We start from the raw sequence: 12,367 nt of genomic DNA on the forward strand, positions 1-12,367 counted from the left end.
TGTGCCTCTGAGGAGTAGTACCCTCAAAGTTTCTTCTTTAAATACACTTACTCCTTCTATGCCTTGCTCTTGCCCTGCCTTGTCTACTCCATTTTACATATTTGATTATTTATGCTTCATATCCATTTCATCAAATAGTTATAATACAAATCATACAAAAGAAAACTTTTTTATTTTATTTTTTATTATTAATATATCATCATATATATAAAATACAAAAGAAAAAAAAACACAACTAGCTAGTTACATCTATACAATCAGAATGGTGTATAACAAGGTTGATTTTAAGGATTCAGATCATGAGGAGGATACAAAGGATAGACCATATGGTAAGATGAAATATGTAGCAGTGTTAAAAGGGGGTAAAAGAAACATCAATCATGCCCAAAAACAACTAACCAAATTGGAAACAAAAAAGCAAGAGGAGGTAGGTACATTTTAAGATAATTAAAAAAGAACCTCTGCATTAAAAAAGAAAGAAAGATCAAATTTGAAGCAAAACATTGAGGACTGGTTAGGCAGTTTGAGGATAAGGTTAAGTACCATTACTCTTTAAGCTTTATATATGGTTTGATAGACAGTGACACAGCCTTGCAAAAATGAAAAATTTCTAGAAACAAAAAAAAAAAGTGATAACCTATGCATTCTGTAACGAGGTGTAGATTTACTATCTAAAAATCACTTACAACTTAAGAGTAAACAAATACTTCAGATTCAAAGTTGAACAACAATGACCATGGTAGGTAAATAAATCGTCTTACCAATAGATTTATTTTTTAATAGGTGCAACCATATTTTTAACCAAAACTAACATATTAATCAATAGTCCTATTATTTTGAAGAAAAAAAAATATTGATTGAATTTGAAGAAAACAGTCATAATTTTACATGTCGAATTGATGGAATCACAAGTTACAGGGAAATTCCTTCCAAAAAGTCTATTTTAAGCTCTGGAAGGGAGAGGAGGTTTAGTTCAGGCGATGATGATTACATTTTCAAAATAAATCCCTGTAACAAATGTATGTGTTATCAGCTGCAGGATATGCACAACACAGACACATTCAAAGATTAAAAAAAACAATTAAATGAAAAATAAGCATTCTTTAGTCTCTACCCATTGCCAGGTAAGAGTATTATGAAGGCACCTGAGTTTTGACAAAATCGTGCCTGAGTATTGGATGATGGGACCACCGGTGACCTTTGAGAGCTACCGTGACAACTACACAGACATCGCCGATGACCTTTGATGGGACAACTACAGTGACCTTGACGTCCTTCACCGCCGATGACCTTTGAGAGATAAATGTCTACAAACGGTAAAAAGAGGGCTTTCAATTTGAAGAGACAAAGTTAGGGACAAAAGGAAATACCTAAACCCTAAATTAAAAAGTCACTCTAATTTTTCAGACGGAGGGAAACGAGCCCGCCTAATGAAAGTGAAACGCACACTTTTTAAATAAGAAAAAAATATTGCATTTCTTGGTTATTACTTTTAGTTGGATCAGTGGTTACACGTAGTTTCCCAAAATAATGAATACGGCGCAGGTTCGATTCCTCTTACACGCATTTTTTTACTATTTTTCAATAATAGATTAGGGCGGTTTGAATAACAGCCTCTGAATAAAGTACATATAATCGAAAGATCTGCAGGCTAACAGCACAAACGCCTCCCCAACCGCCTTTGTATTCAATATATATAGGCGGTTACTTTGTAACCGCCTCAGTCACATACTAATTTACAGCCGGTTAGTATAAACGCCTCCTGGACTGCCTCTGATAATTGTTTGGAGGCGGTTCGTTTGAAACCGCCTCAGATATTCCGTCGCAGTTTACATTTTTTCTTGTAGTGAAATATGGTTTATCTGGGACTGATATAGATGGGTATTTATAAGGTAGTCCAATGCTCAAATGAGTATTTAAATGATGAATTTAAGTAACTACAATGCTCAAGTCAATATTAGAATGATAAATTTAAATAAATTAGAAGAAGATGATTGTGCTTTGAGCCTCTTTGTTATTGTAGCGGCATGACATATTTGTTGCTTTGTTATACCGCTTTAATACACGGCATCGTCTATAATTGATGGATTCTCCTGTTATACCGCTTTAATACGGTGTAACGGGTTTAATGAAGAAAGAAGACCCACAGCCCATGTTAACTAGAAGCGGAAGAGTGACTAACAAACCATCTCACTTGAATGATTTTATTTTGGGCTGAGAATGCCGATAGCCCAATAGGAGGCACTCTTTTACTGTGATATTTTCTTTTAATTTCCACCGTTTAGACTTTCAGTCCACGTATCCATTAGTTGTATTACAAATAGCCTATGAGGCCAAGAAAAGAGTAACAGAAAATTCAGCAATTTCTCTCTCTTTTCTCTCTCTCAACCCTATCTTCTCCTTACTCTCACACTGATATAACAAACCCTGTTACATTTGGTGCTTTCATTGTCTCATGGCTGAAAATACCAGACTCAGGGACCTCACAAATGAAGTTACTGCTCATGAACAACAATTATCCACTCTGGAAAGATCCATTGACCACCGTCTAGAAACGTCTGAGAGATTACACGCGCACCGGTTAGATGAATTCAACTGACAACTTCAAGAGGTGTTCGGGTTACTCCAAAATATGCAGCTCCAAATGACTACGCTGACCACAAACCCACAACCTGGCATTCTGGGTGCCTCACCCTCACGACCACAGACACCAGCTCAATCCATGAAAATAGATTTTCCCTGCTTTGGATCTGGAGATCCAGGCCCCTGGCTTTTCGCCGTAGACAGGTATTTTCGTTACCATCAGATTCCTGAACTGGACCGACTCGATCTAGTTTGCTTTAATTTGGATATGCCAACTGCTTGTTAGTTTGAAGGACAATTTGCTCACGGACAGCTACCTGATTGGCAATCCTTCGTCTTGGCTATTAATCAACGCTTTGGACCATCAGAATTTGAAGATCCATTGGGATCTCTGGCCAAACTGCAACAATCCGGATCTGTGATTGAGTTTCAAACGGCATTTGAGTTGATAGCTCGCAGGGTGACAGATCTGACTCCCGTAATGCGTAAGAGCCTCTTCATCGCGGGCTTGAAACCACAACTCCGTCGAGCAGTCTTGGTTCATCGACCTACTGACATGACCTCTGCATTTTCTTTTGCAAAATTTATGAAGATCAATTTGCTGAAGCTCGTGTAGGTAAACCATGGGTCCCACGTACTACTCAGTCCCCACAACCCATAGCAGCTCCACCAATTACTACCGTTCCCCCTTCCAATTATCTTAAACCCAACCCATCCTTACCACCCATCCCCATTAAATGATTGTCACCAGCAGAAATGCAAGTTCGTCGTGACAAGAATTTATGCTATAATTGTGATGAGATTTTTGTGCGAGGTCACAAATACAAAGGCAGAGCCACTCTATTGTACCTGGAAGGAACTGATGATGAACCACCTGATATACCACCAGACCACACGCCTAACCATACTGTTGAAGAGGTTGAACCACCTTCCCAAGAGGTTCCGCATGAAATTAGTTTTAATGCGTTATTTGGTCACCAATCCTCCAATTCCTTCAGGTTGCAAGGTACAATTTATGGCCAACCAGTCCAACTGTTGATTGATGGAGGTAGTACTCATAACTTTATCACTTTTCGTATGGCTTCTCATTTGCATCTAACTTTACATGCTATTTCCCCTTTTAAGGTTGGGGTTAGAAATGGAGATGCATTACTATGTTCTGCTTCTTGTAATTCTATCCCTGTTAATATTCAATCTCACGTGTTCACCATTGACGTCTATGTGATTGACTTAAAGGGGGCTGATATTGTAATGGGGGTGCAATGGTTATCCACATTGGGACCAATTGTTACAGACTATGCTGCACTAACAATGTCCTTTGTTCACAACGATACACAGGTTTTACTCCAAGGGGCAGTAAACACCCACCCTAGCCACATAAGCTCCTCCCAACTACATAAGCTCATGGTTCATAACTCCGTATCATCCTATTTGATGTGCTTCACTACTCAATCAGTGGAACATGTGGGCGATAGTGGGCTGCATAACGCTATCCCAGGCTTAAGTCAGCTACTCCATGAATTTGCTGATTTTTTTTAGAACCAGCCTCTCTTCCACCTGACAGAGAGTATAATCATCACATACACTTGCTGCCCAATTCCAAACTTGTGCAAGTTCGTCCTTATCGCTATCCTTATTGTCAAAAGAATGAGATTGAGAAGTTTGTGACGGATATGCTGAAAACGAGGGTGATTCAGAACAGCCGCTCTGCTTTCAGTTCACCAGTACTACTAGTTAAAAAGAAAGATGGAACATGGCGTTTCTGTGTGGACTACTGAGCTCTTAATGCAATCACGGTGCAAGACAAGTTTCCCATTCCCACCATAGATGAGTTGTTAGATGAGTTACATGGAGCCACTATTTTTTCCAAGTTGGACTTACGCTCCGGTTACCATCAGATCAGAATGCATTCTGATGATGTGCACAAAACAGCATTTCGCACACACCATGGTCACTTTGAATTTCTTGTAATGCCATTTGGCTTATCTAATGCCCTATCTACATTTCAGGCCACCATGAATACTATCTTCGCAGCATACTTACGGAGATTTGTAGTCATCTTTTTTGATGACATTCTAATTTACAGCTCCTCCCCAGCTCAACACCTTGAACATTTGTTGGCGGTTTTAAGCACCTTACGGACTCACTCCTTATTTGCAAAACAAGAAAAATGTTCCTTCGGCCGTAGGGAAATTCCTTATTTGGGCCATATAATCAAAGGAGACGAAGTTGCCCCTGATCCAAACAAATTGCAGGCCATTGTTGATTGGCCCATTCCCTCTAACACCACACATGTGCGAGCTTTTTTGGACATTTCAGGGTATTACAGAAAATTTATCCAGAAATACGCCTATATTGCAAGTCCTCTCACTGATTTACTATCCCGAACGGGTTTTAGTTGGACGCCTGAAGCTGACAGAGTCTTCCGTGAGCTTAAAAACTGCCTTATCACTGCTCCCATTCTGGTGTTACCGGACTTTTCGCAGCCGTTCGTCGTTGAAACCGATGCTTCCGGGGTTGGCGTAGGTGCTGTATTGTTACAGAGTGAAAAACCTATAGCCTTTTACAGCCGCAAGCTCTCTCCGGCAATGCAACGACAGTCGGTTTACGTACGCAAAATGTTTGCAATTACATCAGCCATCAGTAAATGGCGTCAGTATCTCATTGGATCCCCATTTACGATCCGCACTGACCACAGAAGCTTGCACAACTTAATGGGTCAAGTCATACAAACCCCTGAGCAACAACAATTTTTGTCAAAATTGTTGGGCTTCAATTATACCATTGTTTACAAGACCGGAAAGACCAACACAGTGGCCGACGGTCTCTCACGAATACCTACAGGGGAAGTCCACCACCAACCTCCCCAGTGCATGGCCATGTCTGGCCCAGTACTGAATCATACAAATGTTTTACAGTCCGAGTACAAAAAAGATCCCTACACTACTGTCCTTTTACAAGAAATTCAGAAAGCTCCTAGTTCTATGCCTGACTGGAGACTCAGCAATGGGTTGCTCTTCCATCGTCATCGAATCTATATTCCAGCGCAATCCTCACTGATTGTTTTCATACTTCATGAGTACCATGCGTCGGTTCAAGGTGGCCACTCAGGGATCCAAGCTACCCTGCAAAGAATCAATAGAAATTTCACTTGGAAGGGGATACGCAAGGACATCAAAAATTACATACAGCAAGGTGAAATTTGTCAAAAATTGGAACCTCCCAACCACTACCCTTTTGGACTACTCCAACCATTACAAATACCAGAGACATTATGGGCTCACCTGAGCATGGACTTCATCACACACTTGCCTCTGTCGGCTAGGTTCACGGCTGTCCTGGTCGTTGTTGATCGATTCTCAAAGGCGGCTCATTTCATTCCCCTACCCACACATTACTCCGCGTCCAAAGTCGCTCAGTTGTTTTGGGATTATGTGGGAAAACTCCATGGTTTGCCGGAGTCCATCGTGTCTGACCGTGACCCAATCTTCCTCAGTGATTTTTGGCGCTCATTGTTCAAGCTGCAAGGCACAAAACTCCATTTTAGTTCCAGCTATCACCCACAGTCAGATGGCCAAACAGAGAGAGTTAATAGGTGCTTAGAAAATTACCTCCGAGCTTTTTCACACAGTCACCCTTCGTCCTGGTCCAAATTTCTCAGCCTGGCAGAGTACCACTACAACACGTCCTTTCACTCGTCAACAGGGATCACACCATACCAAGCTATGTTCGGAAGAACCCCACCGAACCTGTTGGCCTACTGTCTCGGATCTTCCACTAATGAAGCTGTTGATTCCACCCTCAGAGACAGAATGTGTCTCATGCAAACATTAAAAGAAAACTTGGTCCGATCCCAACAAGTGATGAAAGCTCAAGCGGATAAAAAAAGAAAAGTTTGGAACTTTACCGTAGGGGATCTGGTACTCGTCCGTCTACAGCCGTACAGGCAACTATCCGTGAGTCGCAGATCATCACAGAAATTGGCCTTGAGGTACTACGGCCCGTTTGTAGTAGAAGAACGAGTGGGCTTGGTGGTGTATCACCTTCAACTACCTTCCACAGCACGGATCCACCCAGTGTTTCACGTGTCCTTACTCAGGCCATTCCGATCGACTTAAACCTTCAAGATCCATGCTTTCCCACCCACAACAGCGGAAAACCCTCTTAAGCACACACCTTTAGCTATCGTTGGGTCTAGGAATATTTGGAGGAGAGGTGTCTTAGTTCCTCAGATGTTAGTCCAATGGTCAGATCTACCACCAGAGGACTCGACATGGGAAGACGAATCAGAGTTATCTGTGACAGACCTTCCTCACAACAAAGGGGATGAATATGGGCGGAACGCTAACCTCGACCACTCAGAGCGAGAGGAAACACAGAACCAGACGCGTGACCATGGAGAGAGCGCAGTCGTAACAGGGAAAAAAAAGAAATCAGAGGGAGACACTACAAGCTTTGAAACTGGACACTATGATCCTAAGCTTCACGCAACCCCACTTGTAGCTGACAAAGCCTGCTCCTCGTCAAGTCCCCAGTTCCCACGTTCAACGGCTAAGATACAAGCCCCTCTGTCGATGCAATCCTCACCATCTGTTCATAGTGGATCACAGCTGGCAGCCAACGACTCTCAAAATCCAACGCATCAGATTGCATTGGTTTCAAACAAAGCAGCTCCACCGTCCAAAGTGCAGTCCACCTATCCTCCACTACCAGCTACTCAATCGTTGCCACCCTTTAACCCCACTGTTGGGCCACACGCTGTGTTAGTTCCTTCGCAGCAGCCCACGTTTGCTCAACAACACAGCCTTGAGGACAAGTCTGTTGTGGGAGGGCGGAGTGATGTAACGGGTTTAATGAAGAAAGAAGACCCACAGCCCATGTTAACCAGAAGCGGAAGAGTGACTAACAAACCATCCCACTTGAATGATTTTATTTTGGGCTGAGAATGTCGATAGCCCAATAGGAGGCACTCTTTTACTGTGATATTTTCTTTTAATTACCACCGTTTAGACTTTCAGTCCACGTATCCATTAGTTGTATTACAAATAGCCTATGAGGCCAAGAAAAGGGTAACAGAAAATTCAACAATTTCTCTCTCTTTTCTCTCTTTCAACCCTATCTTCTCCTTACTCTCACACTGATACAACAAACCCTGTTACATACGGTAACATGTCTATAATTGATAGATTCTCCCTTAACCATTCTGGATATTTTTTGGTGAGCTATAATATATAGATTTAAGGGATTTACATCTATAATTTCACATGACATAAAAAAAGTTTCTACACACACAACATTTCGTGGGGCCTATATTTTTTGAAGAAAAAAAAACTATGACACGCAAAACGAATCTCTATAATATTACACAATCACTTTTCCTACAACATAACTCTTATAAAACTCTAGATTTAATTAGAATTTCATGTATCTCAATTGACTATTGGTTATTAAGGAGGATAATAAGCCATAATCTGCTACAAGTCTAGCCATATACACATTTCCTTATTAATTATGTCTTTATCTTTTGATCTTTGGACTGTTATTAGACTCGACGACCCTGCAGTCACGGGTCCATATCAATTTTACTTCTTTTTCCTTCTTCATTCGATATTTTTATTTTAAATAAATAAAAAATGTGAGAATGATTTATTAGAAAGATAACATTATTCTTCATAAATTCATGAAATAGGTAGATCCGTAGATGGTAGGAAATAATGACTTAGTATTATTAAGGACATCTGTTCTTCACAAATAATTTATCAAACTAAAATATTTTTAAAATTATTTCTTTGAGATCTTTTTATTGCGCAAAGAAAGACGCACTTCTAACTAATATTTTAATGAGTTTTATATATATCATGTTGTATGACATTCTTAGTGTCCTGTTACTCTCACATGACAAATGAGACCCACCTTGTTTTCTTTTAACTTTTTTCTTTTTGAGTGAGACCCACATCAAATGTATTAGAGTAACATAACACTAAAATTGTCCTACAACATAACGTATATAAAACCCTATTTTAATTTGATAAATTATTTGTAAAGGACACCGAATTAATTGAAAGGAATAAATAACAAAGGAAGGTCAAATAGTACGCTTTTTTCTTTTTTGGACTCTACCAACATTCGAACACCATTATGATGTTGTCCTCCAACAAACAACAACTACCGTATTGACCATGAATGCTAGTATAGTACACTTTTTTCTTATCCATGCGTATCGCGTGGTATAATAGAAAATATTATTATTGCTATTGGGCTAGTGCGCTGGAAAGCGGAAACAACAAATTTTGAAAGAAGGAATTCATTACGGGAAAAAAGTGTATTATTTTAAATGACACATTTTATATTCTTTCATTCTCACAAAAAGATGGGGTTCATATTTTTAAAAAAAATTCCATTCACTTTCTCTTTCATGATTTGTCTCTTTCTCTAAGTTAAAATGATATAACTTTATATCCTTTAAAATGATTCACATTTTTCTCATTCATTATATAAGAAATTATAATGTTGCTAAAAAATTTACGATTAAAATTATGATCAAATATATATGATAAATATAAAATTATTTTAATGTTTATTATTTTAATTTATCAATTAATAATTATAATTTTACACTTTTATTTATAAAATATATAACTAAATTTATGTCTGAAGTTGAGAACAGAATTAAAGAATTGAAGATCCCAGACCATTGCGCTAGCGCCCCTCCCTGATGGAAAGTGATAGCACCGTTCCATCCCGATTCCCCTCGATAGAGCATCTAGGGCTAATGATGGATATTACTTTCTCTTTATTAAGAGATTAGTTTCGGTTTGTTGAAAGATTTTTATTTTATTTTTTATTCTTGTTCGGTGGTGAACATGATGCTGATAATTATATCTAAGTAGCGTATAGTACAAATGAATGGCAATGGAAGTGTGAAGGCTATAGCTATGGTGCCAAGCCTTATGAGTACTGAGATAATTGAAGAACATGTCTCCTTTTTTGTTACGGGGAGCCATATATAGATGAAATGCATTAGGAGATTGTGCACATAGTGGGTAGTTTTGCAGATGACTTAGTGGTTTCTTACTATGCATAGTGGGTGATTATACGTAGTGGTGGGAAGTTGAGAGAGAGTGGGGGAGTGAGATCTTTCATGTACACTTAAGTGGTCCATAACATAAGCTCCCATAGCCTGGCATTGTGCAAAGTGTAAGAACTTGCACCGTTAATTAAAGAATTTAATTAATTAATTATGAGAATAATGAGATAATTTCATAAGTGACCCTAATAATTATGAGAAGGCTTAAATAATTATGGTAATTGATTAATAATGCTGAAAGTCGTTTTTCTGACGAAAAGTGCAGATAGCGGTTCTGCTCCGCGGTATAAGTGTGTACCAGTGAAGTATCCCAGAAAATTATAATAAGTGCATGAATATTTCCTAGAATAATATATAGGACTGTGATTTCAAGTTTCAAGTCAAAATAATAAGAACTGATGCCAGAAATGATACTGGCTATGTAAAAGCGCGTATCGAAAAGGTGTTGCGAAAAATAAAATAAAAATATGACAAATCTTAGAAAAATGAGTAGGTTCAAAATCCTGAGTTTGGGATTAAAATACTAAGTGTAGCTATTAGTGCTAATGCAGTGTGATTAAAACTTAATGAGGCTATATATAGGAGTGGCACATGATCCTAGGTCAGCCTCCCTCTCCATTCTACGTGAGTTTTCTGAGTTTGTGACCAGTCACCTTACCACCTTCTTCCCTCTCCATTTGAGACATCAAGAGACCTCATTTCCTCTTGGTTTCTTCATAAAAACTCTATGAATGAGTGCATTCAAGCTTTGGGAAGTGAAAAAGGGGATGCTTTTCTGAGTTGGAGTGTTTGTTTGAGTGAGGTTTGTGGGCTGACTCTTTGGTAGGAGTTGTGGGAACCTTTGTCATGGCATTTTAAGCTTCAAGAAGCCATTTTTGATGTTAAAGAACCAAGCTTTGTTGGTCATTTCGTGAACACCTTGAAGTTAGATTTTGGAGTTGCATTGTGAGCTCCAAGAGCACCTTTGGTTTGCTGTTTTGAACCTTGGGTAAGTGTCACTACCTTGATAATAAGTTTTCTTGGTTTAAAGGTTGAGTCTTGGCATGTTAATGAGTTGTTTAAGTAACTAATATGTATATGAACTTAAAAGAGAATAAAAATGCATGCTTGGACGTTCTTATGGGTTAAAAGTTGAACCTTTGGAGTGATATCTTGCGAAATGCAGAAACTGCATTCTGTTGCGAAATATTCGGATATTGACATCCGGATATGGTATCCAGATATTGATATCCGGATATGGGATATCCGGATATGTCCCCGACAAATATCCCGATATTTTGGGAATTTCGGAACAGTAACGATATTGTTCATACAAAAGGTCATTTTGGGTTATGGACCCTAGATTGGTTAAGTTAAACTTCTGTATTAATTAATCTAAGTCAGAATCTATGTGATTAAGGGCTTGGGGCTTTGTGAGAAGCCTAAAGACATGAAACGTAAAGGAAAGGCGTGGTCTTTATATTGTATGCGTGTAGAGTATGAATATTGATATGATTGTTGGTCTAAAACAGATTGTGATATGACCGTTTGTGGACTTTGAGCTTGTGTGGACTCTTGGCTTGGATAGTTAACTTGCAAGGTAAGCTTTCGTGTCCTCGGTTTAGCCATTGTTTGGTTCCACCATGTCCCATAGGGGATAGTTATATGCATAATGTGTTTTCATGCTTTGATATTTGAAATGCTATTGAGCTGTTAAGTGCAAATGCCTCATGATATGTATGTGGTGTTCGCCTAAACAGGATGTGATCTTATGGGCAGGTACGGCATGGGTGCATACTGTGTGGGTAATAGACGTATTCTTGCATTTCTCTGGCCAATAGATTAGTTATAACACACATGACATGATTATTTGCTGCATTGCACTGATTTGGAAATTATATTGTTAAACTGCTTTTGGAACTTATATTGCACATGTAAGTGAGCTTAGGGTGGAAGATCCTTGATGACCCCTTGTCTTACTGAGATTTCTATTTAGAGATCTCACCCCACGTTTGGGGCGCTTATTTCAGGTTCAGGTAACCTAGGGGTTGAGACCTCGGGCGGCAGGAGGCCAGAGCTTAGTTGACTGCTGTTATGTTTCTAGCATATATCTTTGGATTGCTGTTGTAGCCTGTTATTCCTTATGTTGTTGTTTTAGTTGATACTTTGTGGGCTTTGTGCCTTATTTGGTGAGCATGGGGTTTGTCCATGTCACATTGATGTTAGTATCTTTATAGTTAAGTTGTATGACTGTCAAGATGTTGTCCGGTCTACATGTTGTAGTTCCGTGACTAGAGACACATTTATGTTATTTATATATTGAGATATTTCAGTTAGTTGTCTATTTGCAATTTACATACAGGCGATGTTTTGAAAATGATTAAGTAATCAAGTTGGTAATGAATAATGACGCCACAATTGAAAAGAAAGAGATATTCTGCACTTTTAATTAAGCGTAGCTTAATACGATGACATGTTAACAAACCGGGTATACACAGGGTGTTACACAAAGTCGGCATGCCAGGGTAAAAGTAAAGTTCCTGTGTTTATCAAATAGTGTTTAATATCGTGCAAAAGGATATGAATGTCAAGAAAATCCAGCATGTGACTACTTCTGGGTTCTCGGCTGCTTTGGCGTGTTTCTCGTTGCTCATAGTCTTCTCCAGGTTTGTAATTGCTTTCGAGTTTGAAGTCAGAGGTGATATCTCGGATTGTGAG

Source organism: Gastrolobium bilobum, unplaced genomic scaffold (genome assembly GCF_033153095.1).
Source record: "Gastrolobium bilobum isolate Gb01-03AN ecotype WA unplaced genomic scaffold, APGP_CSIRO_Gbil_v1 utg21117, whole genome shotgun sequence".
In the NCBI taxonomy this organism is placed as follows: domain Eukaryota; kingdom Viridiplantae; phylum Streptophyta; class Magnoliopsida; order Fabales; family Fabaceae; genus Gastrolobium; species Gastrolobium bilobum.